Source organism: Misgurnus anguillicaudatus, chromosome 7 (genome assembly GCF_027580225.2).
Source record: "Misgurnus anguillicaudatus chromosome 7, ASM2758022v2, whole genome shotgun sequence".
Taxonomy (NCBI): Eukaryota; Metazoa; Chordata; class Actinopteri; order Cypriniformes; family Cobitidae; genus Misgurnus; species Misgurnus anguillicaudatus.
The window spans coordinates 40280130-40293038 of NC_073343.2; positions in this window are offsets into that span (position 1 = coordinate 40280130).

The following is a 12909-nucleotide window of genomic DNA, read 5'->3' on the forward strand; positions in this document are numbered from 1 at the left end:
AAGGCTTTCATGCGCAATTTTTACCTTGGGGACCCTGTATTTACGATAAATCCGAAACCATGTGACAGCAGCATCAGTTCCAGGAATGATTGGCTTTGGGCCGTAAATAAAAGTCATGTGATTAAAAACAGTGACATCATTATGCATAAAGGTTTTTTGTGATGTCGGGCAGCAGTCAACCTCATGATTTTAACGGCCCTCAATAATCACAGAAAGACCGTTTGCTTTGCATTTACCTTTACTTGGATATAATAAAATATTTATGATTTATATGTTTATATGTCTAAAGACTAATATCCTGTAACCATCAAATCGAAACAAGCTTGTGATGTTTCTTTGGCCTAATAATAAAAAGTCAAGTTTATAGGGATTTTTTACAATGTTGCAAAGCAGCTTTATATGAAAGAAGCAATTATAGAAACGGGAAAATGATAAAATATATGAAGAGTATAATATGTTATTCACATAATCAGTGAATTCAAGATAGACATTTTATCTGGGAATCGAACCCATGACCTTGTCATTGCCAAAGCAACGCTTGGAGTTGAGCTACATAAGCTCATGTTATTAAAAAGTCTTGCCATAAGCTCACAGTCGATTGGTTTGTGGTTAGTGAACATTGCGAAGTGTAAATGCCACCTTTGCCTCCTCTAGATTGGTTGGTTGCTATGAAACGTGGATCTAAAGTACATCCGCAGTGGACGCTCTTTGTGTACTCAGGCACTTCACTGTCACACACAAAAAATAATGAAAACAAAAACGCCAAAGGAGTAATGGCTGCTATACAACCACAAGACCAGTCACCCGAGTCATATCTCCTTTGATTTAATAATCACAAGGAAAATTGAATCCACATTGCGTCTGGCTGGTTGAAACAAGCACGGAGGGAGACAGAAGCACTTTAGAGATAAATCGTATCAAGCATGACATCAGGCATTACAGCTGGAGTACTCAAACAACACAGGATGTGAAGCCAAATATAACAAGGTGTTTATCATTCGTGACTCATCGGAAAAAGTCAGTCTGTATGGTTTCTCATTTGTTTCTCTAATAGCAACGAGATTAAATAGAGACCAAACTGAGACTTCCTTAAGGGAATATAATATCACCAGAATTTGAAAATTCTTTCGTAATTTTGTGCCTTTTATGTATTCCTTCCTTCAGCTGAACAAAAATTAAATAATATATGATATTAATTAAGAGATTATTTGAAATTTTACGCCATGCATGTACACTGCAAAAAAAAAAAAAAAATGCAGCATAAAGTTAAAACAACTTGATATTTCAAGTCAATTCAACCTATTTATTTAAAGTTTTGACCTGTGATAAGTTGACATAACTTACAAAACAAGTTGATAAAATTTGTTTATTTAGTTGACTTAATTTTTTAAGTTAAACGTAACATAAAATATATGTTGATTTGACAAAAATGCTGCATTTTTTACATATCAGAATGGTTTGCAGTAACTGAATGATTTAAATACTTTATGGGGCGGTTTCCCAGACAGAGATTAGACTAGTCTTAGACTAAAATAAATGTCAGAGCTGTCCAAACTGAAAACAGCTTGCACTGACATATCTTAAAATACATCACTGTTCTTTTCCTTTCCTTAAAATGCACACCAGTTATGTTTTAAATAAGGCATGTTTGTTAAGACTAGTTATATTTCCTAATTAAACTAAGGCCTAGTCCTGGCTTAAGCTAATCCCTGTCCGGGAAACCACCCAAAAGTGTTTTAGGTCCATGCAAAAAGCAGGAAGACTGGTGAGACAAAGAGAGTGATGCTTTTATTCCCTGAAACAATGTGAAAATTATATAATTTGCCGTTTTTAAATATATTTTTTAGTGCTGGCCAAAGATTAATCGCGATTAATCGCATACAAAATAAAAGTGCATTTTTGTCTAATATATGTCTCTGTACTGTGTGTAAATATTATGTATATTTAAACACACACACACACACGCACGCACGCACGCACGCACGCACGCACGCACGCACGCACACACACACACACTATATAATATATAAAAACATAAATAAATATATATACACATGTAAATGTTTCATAAATACATACATGAATGTGTGTGTGTGTATTTATATATACATACTAATTACACACAGCGCATACTCATATATTACGCAAAAAAAAACACTTTTATTTTGTGTGCGATTAATCGCGATTAATCTTTGCCCAGCACAAATTTTTTACATTTTATGAACTTAAGGCACATTTTTCTTCAATATTGTGCAGCCCTAATTCAATTTAATTGTTAATTGTTTCAAAGCAGCTTTACATGAATAGATAAGGGAAACACATAAAAATTGATAGATAATATAAGAAGTAGAATACAGCGGCTAATAATAAACCATACAAGCGAGCGTAGTAATAATATAACATATAGAGGAAAGTGCTAAGTTAAGCCAATGTTGGCTGACTCTCCATGGGATGAAAAAAACCCCTAGGAGAAAAACCCTGTGGGAAAACTCCTAGGAGGAGAAAAACCCTTGAGTGAGATACATATATATTTATAAATATATAAACACGATAGGGATATGAAACGGGTAGGTGGATTAAACTGGTTCAGCCGGTGGTCGCATCACGGTGAAGGGCAGCCAGTAGATCAGTGGTATGATGACCTTCACAGCATCAGGAACTGGGTCTTTTTAAGAGAAAACATTTAAATATTTAACTTTTTTATCGATTAATATGTCATGTATTACTGTATGTGAAATACTACAATCTTGGTGCCACAGTATGGCAGCACGTTGGTCTATAGATTTTTGTACGTCATGTGATGGCAAGGGCAACATGCCGCTTTTATAAAGGATGGATAAGATCTCTGGTATTTTCCTATGCTATAACAAACAACAGGTTTATAGTCTACACTTCATGTCAATCCCTTACAAAAATTAACCATGGTTTTACTACAGTTATGACCAAAAAACCATGGTTAGTGTAGTAAAACCATGGTTTTGCTCATAGTAATCAATTGACCAAAAAACCATGGTTACTACACTTTTACCACAATAAAACCATGGTTAATTTTCGTAAGGGATTGCTTGATTTGTATCTGTTGTGAAGAAGCAGTACATCTGACACCAAGTTACTATTAAAATGCCTTTTACTAAAAATAAAAAGGCAAATGCAAAGTGGCTTTGCACCAATGTAAAGCACTCATTTTATAATGAAATCCAGAATAATATGCATGCTTATCATAAGACATTATTCAAAAAGGGAAATAGGGCCAAAATGTTATGATGACTTTAAATAACTGAGAACTCTCTCTTTTAAGTCTCTTAAGCAAAATGCTCCTCTGTGACCTGAAAAACATCTCTCATGTTTCTCTCAAATGATACAGGAAAGCTCAAGAAAATTAATAAAAAACTTTTTAATATAAATTTGGTCCATTTTCATTTACTAATATTTTATATATAAGAAGGAGGGCACTGAGATGCAAAACAGTGAATGAGGATGCCATTAACAACTTTAAAAGGCCAAAAATCCATTACTAATGCTTGAAGAAGAGGACTAAACAATTCTAGAGAGAGAGAAAGAGAGAGAGAGAGAGAGAGAGAGAGAGAGAGAGAGAGAGAGAGAGAGAGAGAGAGAGAGAGAGACCTTTATACCTTTAGCATGGATTTTTTAAATACACATTTTTTCATTACTACTTCTAGCATGACATGTTATCCAACAAAACATGATTTTATAACGTTTTGGCATTTCAATACTAATTTTGTAAGGTTTTCCAAGTGTAGAGAACCAGAATATTACCAGATAATTACATTTGACGTTTTAAACATGGATATTAAAACCTATTTATTTTCTAATTATCAACATAAACATTAACACACACACACACTTTTCACTGCGGCTTCTTATTGGTCATCAGTTAATTTAGTTGAACAGCATTTGCTTCAAGCATTCATTTACTGCATTCCTGTGTAATTGAGTTTTTGTTGAAGCTTCCAGCCAAAGATAAAGTTAACCGTAATGAAAAGAGCTGGAGGCTGCAGGTTGTGGATAATTCTCCAATGTTATCATCAGTTTCTTGCACCAGCAGTTCATTCACAAATGAATGCAGTCTTAATTATACAGTCCAAGGTTTAAAAAGATAGAAAACAGATTGTGGGAGTTCAGTCCTTTATAAAACTTGAGGTCAGAGCAACACAAAATATCTTTTGCTTTACAAGCCTTCACGCACAGAAGTCAGTGTAAGAAATGTCCTTAAAACTGAATCTCGTACATTTCAAGAATGACAGTAACACAAAAGCGTATAAATCATGCAGTTTGACTTCATGAGGAATGATCATCTCTCATTGACTTTAATAACACACTACATTTGAACGATTAAATGATTTAAAATAAAATAATATTCTTATCATAAATTTTAAAATTGCATTTCTTTTGCAGCAGCTGTTTTTGCCCTTGATTCTTGCTGTGTTTTGTCTGTCAGATTATAACATTTCTGTCTCTTTCTTTAATTAGTTCTGATATAAAGACAAAAATAATCATGTTTAAAAGATATCTGATATGTTCAATGAATCATCTGATGACTGAACACTGATGTAAGCTTTATATTGAAACATCTTTATCACAAAGTCACCTTTACTGTAACTGCTTATGTAAAGGATAACGATCAACGCTTTTTTTTTTTACAATTTTTCAATGCTTCAAAGCAGCTTTACAAGAAAAATGAAGAAAAACTGGGATACTATTAAGTACATGTGTGACCCTGGACCAGGATAGCCAATGTAGCAATAGCCAAAAATACATTGTATGGTTCAAAATTTTAATTTTTCATGCAAAAAATGATTGCTAGGAACTGACAACTATTTAATATATAATATTTATTCAACTTTTAGATGATGTTATTTTCCTCACAAATAGGTTATAATCTCACGAAATAGTATGCATGTTTTCATTGACTATCAAACATTTAGTCAATTAATATGATAAATAACAGGCGTCATATCAAACTTGACATGCCTTTCCATCTTACATGGAAATGGCCTTTAAAAGAAGTTTGACATTACATAAATAATTTGCAATAATACCATAATCAACAGTGTATCAAGACCACAATTATATCATCATCATCATCATCATCTGCACCCCAGCACCACACACCCATACAATTGAAACAGTGACATCTTTAAGACTTAGGATTATATCTAAAAGACAGACTGATCTTATGGAAAGTCGTGTTATAGTTACAAAAAATTGACACGAAACTCAGCTTTTTGTGCCTTGAGATGAATGTCTTTTTTGTGTCAGTCGCACGAATTTCTATAAATAGTTTTTCATGTCCGTTGCACGACTTTCTTTTTCATGGCATTTTATGTAAATATTTATTTTAAGATGATGTCTCCCAAGCAAGCCAGAAATCCCTTAAAATAACAGTAACCAACATGGCGATAACGGCAAGGAATCAATGTTTAACAAACATTTAAACCATCCTTATATTTCCAAGAATCGAAATGCATACCAGAAATCTAAATGCAATTGCTCAGTAATAGCTATGATTAATAAATTTAACACAGAGATTGCAGGGTTGCAGACTATAATACCGAGTTAAATGACTTGATTGCATACAGAAATGGCATTTTAAAAAGTCTGTGGGGTTCATAGTACATTTTTTCACTGCTGTGCTTTTCAGTTGGTGCAAAGCAGAAGAAAGTTTCGCATTTAATGGAAGATTATTCAAACATAAGTGAGTTTAAATTATTATTGGGTTTTACATCTACCATAAAGGAAAACACCACAGTTTTTCAATATTTTACTATGTTTTTACCTGAACTTAGACGAATTAAAACATACCTATCTTTTTTCGATGCGTGCACTTTTATCTTTGTACATCGCGTCATGAATGTGTTAGCATTTAGCCTAGCCCCATTCATTCCTTAGGATCCAAACAGGGATGAATTTAGAAGCCACCAAACACTTCCATGTTTTCCCTATTTAAGAGACGACTTTTAAGCGGATAAAAAATGAGAAATATGTTGTATGGTGGAAGAGCACTTCGACCTCAGCGCGCAGTAACATCATCACTCCTGACTAGTTCCCCTCTCGCTCAAACTTTCGTCAATATTACTGCACCTGAGGTCGAAGTGCTGCAAGCTAAGTGCTCTTCCGCCATACAATATAGTTCTCATTTTTTATCCACTTTAAAAAATCGCCACGTTTTATTTTGTGCCACGAAACTTTAAATAGGGAAAACATGGAAGTGTTTGGTGGCTTCTAAATTCATCCCTGTTTGGATCCTAAGGAATGAATGGGGCTAGGCTAAATGCTAACACATTCATGACACGCTGTACAAAGATTAAATGCACACATTGAAAAAAGATAGGGATGTATTAAGTCATCTAAGCTGAGGGAAGAACTTAGTAAAATATTATAAAACAGTGGTGTTTTCCTTTAAGTCGTAGAAAATTTTGATTTTTTTTTTCAACATCACTAAAACATTTTCAAGGTCCTTAAAATGTTAAACATTCAATACTCATAATTAAAAGCTGTTAAAAATGTTTAACTAATCCGAAGGCCATGTTGTGTGAATAAACCATTGACAGCAAATTAATCTCTTTGTAGGCATTAAACTGGGATTTCCCAACTGCTTCTTAAATTAGCAAACACTTTCCAAACAAAGCAAGCATCAATCTCTTCTCAATATTCTCCCTATTGCAGTTTTTGACGTTCATTTCCTGTTTGACTGACATCTCAGATAAAACCAGGAGATATTGTGCGGCGTGAAATTGCACCGTGACTGAATTTCCATGATGAATGTTTATCAAAGCAAACATCATGATTGTGTGCTCTGATATCATCCAGCACACACACACACTTATAGACTCTTTATTAAATATCCAATGCTAATCTTTGTGGAATTGCCACACACTATAAATAGTTCTGTTACTAAACTGTGTGGATGACTTTTGCCATCTTGAATTTATTGAATTTTTTGGTTTGGAAGACTCAGCAAGATTGTAGTGGTTGTTTCTTGCACCGAGTGAAAATCTGCTGGGACTGAAGAGTTTTCTTTTGTCTTCTAAGATGCAAGGATCAGGTTTTATTGAAGTTCAGATTTGTTATCTCTTCCGCTGCAATTACAGTCGCAATTTAAAAAGAGGATACGGATAAACAGAACAATCTGCGCCGTGGCCAAGGTCGGGAAACTTCCTGCTGCATAACAACCACACAACCTGAACACAAACCTCACAACATTGAATTGTGGCAGAAATGCATTATAGTTCTTAAAAACAGCAGAGACAAACTACCTTTCAGCATGCTTATCAAAGATACTGAAGTCTAAAGGAAAACATCAATATTACAACAAATACAAATCTTTTTATACACATGTCAGAAAACAACTTGTTACAATGTTTACAGCTATTATACCCAGAGATGTCCATTTGGTATCTGAATCACAACAACACAAGCTTTAAATAAAATCCCCCAAAATCCGACTTGGTGCAGATTACTGACTCAGTACGCATAAGGAATTATTTATTTTATTTTAAGGCAGCGTATGCATTGTTATGCTGGTTAAAATTTTTATTACATCCTGAAAGCAATCACTATGAAAGTGGTAAAACATATATTTATATAAAGATATATCTTCTGTGGAACCAAAGGACAATAAAGTGTTCGTCCAATCATTGCATTCGGTCCGCATGCAGTGATAGGATTTATTTTTCTTGTTAATCTATGTATTTGCATACGTTTAAGTTTAAATCCGTCAGCTGTCTGCTGTTCATCAGCTGTCAATCTTAAGGTAAGATGATTTTATTCACGAAACCAAGTCTCGGTACTTGAGATAGGATCATTGAGTTAGTTTTGATTGGCCATTGGCCAGGTTTTGTTATGAAGATCTGGGAACTTTGAATTATGCCATGCAGACCAAGCGGGAATGAAAGGCAGACAGCATCTACATTCCAACACATAGTAACAAAAATTTGTATTAATTTATTTATGTTTGATGACACAAGTTTCCGCAGTTTTTTGTGTCTCTGGAGACGAATGTCGTTTTCGTACTTCCCAGCACTAACACGACTTTCTTTATCCTGTCATTTTATATTTAGTTTTCTCATTGTTGTTTTCTATTTTTTTACCATTGTCACTTGGGGTTTGGGTTAGAATCACTTTCTGCGACTTCCTAACCCAAACCCCAACTCTAACGCCAACTCCAGGCAAGAATAGTTTTAAAAGCGGATGAAAAACATTTAGAAACCAATGCATAAAATTACATCCTAACGCAAACCCCAAATCTAACCCTAACCCCAAGCGACAATGATTTAAAAATAGAAAATAGAATGCTGAGAAAACAAAATATAAAATGACACGATAAAGAAAGTCGTGCCACAGAAACAAACAGCCATTGATAGAAATTCGTGCTGGGAAGGACGAAAAAGACATTCGTCTCCAGAGACACTAAAAATAGCGGAAAATCATGTCATCAAACACGAATAAATTAATCTAAATTTTTGTTACTATAACACGAATTGCTGTGAGACTGTGTTGCGCATTCTGACAAAATATAGCATAAGAAAAGTCCTCAAAAACAAAGACACTCTTAGAAACGATTTTGAACATTTGGATCAAGAAATAGCTTAAAGCTTATTTGTTTTGGTGTGGCTTTGGAGAGCGCTCTGAAAGTAGGTTGAGAAATTATGCTTTCAAAGCTAACTTGCTATTGCTAACGTCTCTGAAATTACCTTTCTTGCGTTTAAAGAGCACCTATTGTCCAATTCACGATTGTACATTTCATTTGGTGTGTAAGTGTGTATTAGTACATGTTAACGATATGGAAAAGGTACAAACCCCAAAGTAAACGATGACGCAAGTTATTGTCTCCAACGTAAAGCTCTTTTCTTGGACTACAACAAACACACAGATTGTAGGCAACCGCTTACTTTCTGGGATTAGTTATGTAGACAAGACCGACATTATCATAATTCCTCCCGATTCAGACTCAGCCTGTAAGTTAAAGGAATAGTCTACTCATTTTCAATATTAAAATATGTTATTACCTTAACTAAGAATTGTTGATACATCCCTCTATCATCTGTGTGCGTGCACGTAAGCGCTGGAGCGCGCTGCGACGCTTCGATAGCATTTAGCTTCATTTAGCTTAGCCCCATTCATTCAATGCTACCATTTAGAGATAAAGTTAGACGTGACCAAACACATCAACGTTTTTCCTATTTAAGACGAGAAGTTATACGAGCAAGTTTGGGGGTACAAAATAAAACGTAGCGCTTTTCTAAGCGGATTTAAAAGAGGAACTATATTTTATGGCATAATAGCACTTTTGGGAGTACTTTGACTCGGCGCAGGAACACCCTCCCTCTCCCATTATGAGAGTGAGAAGGGGAGCGGACTTTTCAGGCGAGTCGAAGTACTCCCAAAAGTGCTATTACGCCATAAAATATAGTTCCTCTTTTAAATACGCTTAGAAAAGCGCTATGTTTTATTTTGTACCACCAAACTTGCTCGTATAACTTCTCGTCTTAAATAGGAAAAACGTTGATGTGTTTGGTCACTTCTAACTTTATCTCTAAATGGTACCATTGAATGAATGGGGCTAAGCTAAATGCTAAAAGCGTTGCAGCGCGTTCCAGCGCTTACGTGCACGCACACAGATGATAGAGGGATGTATCAACAATTCTTAGTTAAGGTAATAACATATTTTAATATTGAAAATGAGTAGACTGTTCCTTTAACTCCTGTTAGCATTGCATTGTGACCAACTCTTTCAAACATGGTAAGTAGCGTCACATTTTCAGCTGACGTCAGAGGTATTCAGACCAATCACAACGTATAGATTAGCTGGCCAATCAGGGATTAGTGTGTTTCAGGAAAAAATGGGAATCTGGAGCAACAAAAATACGGTATGTTGAAAATAATGTGTTTTTTTAACAATAAACTACACAAATACATTGTATTATACTAAATACACAAAATAACGTTTTTTAGCAATGAAATAGGTGCTCTTTAATTTATCCACTTTTCATTTCAAGACAATAACAACTGAAATTCACTGAGGTTTTTGTATACTACAGTTATGTGTTACTGAGGTTCAGCTGATAAGAGAAATGGACTAAATGATCATCTAATTGTAAAAAGCTTTATATAGACGTTTCATCGGACGCACGTGCGGTGACGCGATACACATCTGGATTCGAACTTTACGTCTGGTTTTGTTTCTTTTATGGTCTGACTAATTGCTAAACTGATCTCTTGAACAAATGCCTCGTCAAAAATAACAAAAGTTTTGGTTTTCTAGGTAATCTATGTGTTGCTGTTTTTTGCTTGTTATATAAACTATGTTTAAAAAACTTTGTTGTTATTTATTCTTAGCGGAGTTAACCGGAAGTTACGTGCAGACCACGACAGCCACTTGTTTATGTTGTTACTGCTGAAACAGTCTATACACTTTATGTTGTCTCAACCCATGGTTAGGTAAAACATGGACAAACTAACCTTGGGAAATAATCAAGTTAACCTAGAAAATGTCCATATGTGACCCATAACCCAGAGTTTTTTGTGTACCTACAGGCAAATGAAAATGGCACACGGAAAATGTATTATTTTGGAGTACCATCATCACTGACTCACTCAAGCCGTGTTTACTGGACTAGACCCAGACAAAATCTGTGGAGCCTTTTCTATTTCCGTACTAATATTAGCCAAAATATTTAATAATGGAACACACAAAGAAATGGGAATGTGGAGTCTGAATGACTAGTCCAATTTCACAGAAGCAGGATTTACTTAAATTTACTTTAGTAAATAGATAAATAAAAAAATAAAATGCTGAAGCTACTCCTTAAAAAACATTCTGTTCCACATCACTGTTCTGTTTTCTAAAATGAAATAAATGGAGGTGGATCAATATCAAAAGATGACAAACAGGAAAATAAAAGTCTTTCTCTTTGCTGCATAATTTGTGCTTGTTCAAATTAAACTATGAAGAAATATTTTAAAATACAGAGCATGAGACATGTGGACAACTTTTATGACAGTACTGTACGTCTATGGTGCTTTTGGTGAGTCCATCTCCATTTACTTTTTATTATATGGAACAGAACAGTGAGAACGTCACTGAAGACAGAAGGTCACGCAGGTTTGGAACAGCATTACATGTTTTTATGATTGTGAACAATACATTAAGAGATTCAGCATTGACACAGCATGTCTTGCATGTGCACTGTCAGAAATAAATGTACAAGAGCTGTCACTGTGGCGGTACCCTTTAAAAAAGTACACTTTTGTACCTAAAGGGTGCATATTAGTTCCTCAAAGGTACATACTGGTATTTCAACTCGGTCCAATATGTACCTGAATGGTATCTACTAGGACCTTTTAACACCTTTATTTCTGACAGTGTGTTTGCTGTTATTACCTGCGATCCACATAATTCCACAAGCTCAATCTGCTTACCTGAAGTTTTCTCTTTGTGAATTAAATGTCACCTTATGTTATTAATGTGTTGTAAGCATATACACTGAGGGTGTTTTCACATATAGTTCATTTTAAAAGAACCAAACCCAGTTCACTTAAAAGGGAACCAGAAAAGGAACTAGTCGAATGTGACCTCAGACTCAAAAGAGGACCCAGTTCTTTTTTGGTCCTCTTCAGAACTGAAGTGATCTCAGATCTTTCTTGTTCACCTCACAACTTCATAAAAAACTCAAACCTCAGCTTTCTGTGCAACAGTTGACTTTGATGCATGTCAAAATAACACGTGAAGTGAACCGGGATCGCATTGCTTTCACGTGTCGAAAAGAAAACGAACCACAAAAGAACCCAAAAGTGAACGTCTGAGTATGGTACCTTTTAGGGGGGTCTGAGGTCACTTGGTTTGTTCACATATACACACTGAACTGCTCAGAGAACGTTTGGTGGTCTCAAACAAACTAGGTGTGAAAACACCCTGAGAGTGTTTAACTTGGATATTGTATTAAATAACTGAGATGAAGTCGAGTCTCATGGAGTAACATCTGATCAAAGGTGGCTAGATGAAGCATCTTCTACAAGCTCTTAGACAGCAAATTAAAGTGTCATTACCAAAATAATACAAAATAAATATTGTAATAAGCTTTTCCAAATTGTTACACTGTAGAAAATCTTTGCTGCCTTCATTTTTTTTTTGTCAACTTACTATTATTTATCTTGACAAGAGATGAGTTGCTACAACTTATAAAATGATGAAAGTATATTTTATAAGTTATAACAACTCATCTGTAGTTTTAAGAATTCATCTATAATTAAAAAAAAATTACAACCCCAAATCAGAAAAAGTTGGGACACTGTAGAAATTGTGACTAAAAAATAAATGGAATAATTTACAAATCTCATAAACTTATATTTTATTCACAATAGAATATAAATAACATATCAAATGTTGAAAGTGATACATTTTCAAATGTCATGCCAAGTGTTGGCTCGTTTTGGATTTCGTGAGAGCTGCACATTGCAGGGGGGGTTGGGACGGGTGGCATTGGGAGGCCGGAAAGGTTGAATGTACATATAAGGAACAGCTGGAGGAGGACCAATGTTTAGGAATAGGAATGTTGTCCCATTCTTGTCTAATACAGACTTCTAGTTGCTCAACTGTCTTAGGTCTTCTTTGTTGCATCTTCCTCTTTATGATGCACCAAATGTTTTCTACCCGGATCCTTCTTCTAAGCAGCCATGATGTTGTAATTGATGCAGTATGTGGTCTGGCATTGTCATGTTGGAAAATGCAAGGTCTTCCCTGAAAGTGACGTCGTCTGAATGGGATCATATGTATCTAGAACTTGGATAAACCTTTCAGCATTGATGGTGCCTTTCCAGATGTGTAAGCTGCCCATGCCACACGCACTTATGCAACCCCAAACCATCAGAGATGCAGGCTTCTGAACT